The sequence below is a fragment of the Theobroma umbraticum genome, unplaced genomic scaffold, assembly GCF_002168275.2.
Source record: "Theobroma umbraticum cultivar Fairchild unplaced genomic scaffold, ASM216827v3 scaffold_86.0, whole genome shotgun sequence".
Lineage (NCBI taxonomy): Eukaryota > Viridiplantae > Streptophyta > Magnoliopsida > Malvales > Malvaceae > Theobroma > Theobroma umbraticum.
In genome coordinates this window covers 3270912-3273406 of record NW_018397263.1, presented here as the reverse complement: position 1 = coordinate 3273406, position 2495 = coordinate 3270912, and the positions used below count along the sequence as shown (strand labels likewise).

The 2495-nt window shown below is 37.2% G+C and overlaps 1 pseudogene; it reads left to right on the top strand.

Annotated features, from left to right (window-relative positions):
* LOC110420700 (E3 ubiquitin-protein ligase UPL7-like) overlaps positions 1 to 2017 on the top strand; it is a 9380-nt pseudogene extending 7363 nt beyond the window's left edge.
* The last annotated feature ends 478 nt before the right edge of the window (positions 2018 to 2495 follow it).

Sequence of the window (2495 nt, the reverse complement as noted above, 5' to 3'; positions counted from 1 at the left end):
GTCTGACATGGACTGTTCTTTGAAGGTAATTCCACCAGTTGGTTGCGCTCTTGCAAATGTTTTATGTTTAGCTTCTGGGAGTGAGAATGACTTTCCAGATTCTGGAGTGTTGAACTCAGGTCTAGAATATGCATCCTATGTCCATGTTGTAACCATTCTTGTAGACAACTTATTGGAATGGCTTCCTAGTGTTGGGTGGAATGAAAAGGGGAATCAAAATCTTGAAGGTAATAATGAAGCTCATGTAGAGCCTGTCAGTGCAGTTATGCAGGAGCGCGAGACAGCCTGTGGGTGATTAAAAACATCGTACATGGACCGATTTAGACCTGTTTGTCAGCAGCGGCATCTTAAAAAGCTTTTGGATTTATCTGAAAGATATGGTCATGCAGATGAGGCCAAGATCCTCCCTCCAAACAACTTAGAATGTTTGAGGAACTTGGAATTGTTTGATATTGCATACTTTTATTCCTTCATGCTTAGAATATTTGCAGCATTCATCCCGTGGTTGGGCCCTTGACTGTTCTTAATATGCTATCTTTCACTTCTGGATTTATTGGCAACCTTTGGGGAGTGCTAGAAAGTCTCATTTTCTGTGTAAATAGTCACACCATTAGAGACAGCTATCATGGTACAAATAAAGTTTTCAGGGACAAAAAAAGAGGGAATTGATAAAAAACTAAAACAAGCCAATAAGGACGGAGTCAATAAATGGGTCAATGTATTGCAGAAGTTCACTGGCAAATCACAAGCTGAGGTTGATTTTGCAGATTCAGCTGATGATCATGTGGTTGATGATGATTCTATTGATGTTTGGGATACAAAGCCTTTGAGGCATGGTCCTCAGGGTATCTCAAAAAATATGTCATGTCCACTTCATCTGTTCTGTGACACCTATTCATATCTGCTATTAGTTCTTGATGACACAGTTTTATGAGAAACAGAGTTTGATGACCAGCTAGAAGGAGCCGACCTCTAATTGCTGTAGCTGTCAGAACTCATGAAGTTCTATCAGCTAATGTCAGACCAGAGGATGCTACAGATGTTCACAGTACAGGTTCTGTGATCACCAGTGTGCCACATGTATTTCCATTTGAAGAAAGGTATATAATTCATAAAAGATTTGATTGCTATACCATGTATAGTTAGTTCTGGGCTTCTAGCTCACCTTCACCAGAATTTCATATTATGGAAAGTAAATAGTTCAAACTTTCAACGAACTCTTTCCAGAATAGGTGCTCACAATACCATTGCTTTCATATGAAATGTAGCATCTGACATACATTGAATGATCATCCAAACATCCTAGTACATATATATAGAATAGCCTAATTTTATTTGACCAACCCAAAGTCTTTTCTTTGACATAGTTTGTATCTTTGGCAGGGTTCAAATGTTTAGAGAATTTATCAATATGGACAAAGTCTCTCAGAAAATGGCTGGTGAAGTGACTGGACCTGGTTCACGATCAGTTGAGATAGTAATTAGTCGAGGTCATATCGTTGAAGATGGCTTCCGACAATTAAATTCACTCGGCTCAAGGTTGAAGTCATCAATTCATGTTTTATTTGTTAGTGAATGTGGCCTTCCAGAGGATGATCTGGATTATGGTGGATCATGTAAAGAGTTTTTAACTGATAATTCAAATGAAGCTTTTGCTCCTGAGTAAGTTCATACAGATGTTTATGCTGAAAAAGCAGCTTTATTCATTTATTAATTTGTTTAAGTTAATTTATTTCTTTCTGTCTAAAGGTATTGGTTGTTTTCCCAAACATCAACTTCAGACAGACTTCTAATACCTAATGCAGCCGCAAGATATCTAGAGAATGGTATCCAGATGATTGAATTTTTTGGAAGAGTTGTTGGTAAAGCACTCTATGAAGGAATATTACTAGATTACTCCTTTTCTCATGTTTTTGTGCAAAAGTTGTTAGGCCGGTATAGCCTTCTTGATGAACTATCAACACTTGATCCAGAGCTCTACAGGAATCTTATGTATGTCAAGGTTAGCCCTCTTTGAAAATCATGCATGTTAATTCCTTTTGGAACACAACTCTCCTAATACATCTAGTGTTATATATATATATATATATATATATATATATATCTCACACAAATAGCTTCATAGGTGGTGTAATTTGTGTGCCATTTAGTGTATTTGTTGTATTTCGAAGGATTAATAGAAATGTATTTTCTGGGTGATAAGACTGCTTGCATACTTTGACACTTCTAAACAAAAGGTAGTAACAAAACCATGCATTACCACCTTAATCAAAAAAGTTAGAATAAAGCTCTAACTAAAAGACCACCTTGATCAAAAGCAGAGCCATATATGAAAAAAGGCCAACCATCCAAAAATAAAAAACCTATGCATTACCAGCAGATCCGTGAGCACTCCATAAGACTCAAACGTGGGAGCAGCATCATAAATGGAACCTTTATACTCCAACCCTGTGGTAGCATTAAACTTAGCCTTAATCCAACCACTCCACCTCCTC